Genomic DNA, 985 nt, shown 5'->3' on the forward strand with positions numbered 1-985 from the left:
AGATTATTTGGACAAATCATAATTAATGCACACTTCTCCAACAGATTTATTTCTTTAAAGGAATGGATTTTGAAGAGAAAAAACATGGGGCAGAGAGGTATGGAATAGAAAATAAATACAAATGTAAGCTGTTTTGCTAATTGCTTTATAACCACAACAAACTAGTACAGAGAATGCCCTGTACAAAACAACACTATAAAGATCGAGGTGTTCCCTTAGGCAAGACTGAAGATTTCAGTCTCTGGTATTTGGAATTTAGGCTGCAGTTCTTGTGATGGATCACAGGGTATGTGGCACAGTCCATGCTTTTAATCAGGCTTGAACAGGAGAATGGCCCTTGACCCAGGTAGAAGTAGATGAAGTCTTTGGTTTCATGTGTCACATAACTACCGAAGTTCCTCCCCACGATGCAGTGCCAGGTGGGGTTGTACTTCTTGTCAAACTCCTTCTTGATATGGGCCACAATGTCCTTCTCTATATTATATTTCTCCAGTGCCTGAGTAGCACACTCCAGCAAGTCCTGTTGCATCTCCTCTGACATATTGGCATTTTTGATCACGGCCTTTTGGTCACACATGGTTACCAAGAAGCAGGGGCTGGCTGACTGCAATGGTCTCCTGGGGGAGGGGCTGGTGAGGCTCAGACCTGTTGGGAGCAGCCAGATGGGGTATTTTAAACAACAAATACTTATTTTTCACTGTTCTGGAGGCTGGAAAGTCCAAGATCAAGATGCCAGCAGGCGTGATGTCTGGTGAGAACTCACTTCTGGTTCATAAAGTCTTCTTCTGAAAAATATTTATCTGAAGGCCTGTTCTGCCAGTTTTTCTCAGAGCACAGAGTGCCTCATTCCTGATCTCTACCCTAAACTCCTTTCAGAGTGTGTTGAAGGTCAGTGGCCAGAGACTTCATCCTTGTAGAGGCAGATGGCAAGTGACAATTTTTAATTGGCAAATATTTGATGGAAGGGACTGGTGAATTCTTCTGG

The 985-nt window shown here is 43.1% G+C and overlaps 1 pseudogene; it reads right to left on the reverse strand.

Annotated features, from left to right (window-relative positions):
* Positions 1-308: 308 nt before the first annotated feature.
* LOC103007413 (dynein light chain 1, cytoplasmic-like) lies at positions 309-577 on the reverse strand (annotated as a pseudogene).
* Between the last annotated feature and the right edge of the window lie 408 nt (positions 578-985).

Source organism: Balaenoptera acutorostrata, chromosome 18, assembly GCF_949987535.1.
Source record: "Balaenoptera acutorostrata chromosome 18, mBalAcu1.1, whole genome shotgun sequence".
In the NCBI taxonomy this organism is placed as follows: domain Eukaryota; kingdom Metazoa; phylum Chordata; class Mammalia; order Artiodactyla; family Balaenopteridae; genus Balaenoptera; species Balaenoptera acutorostrata.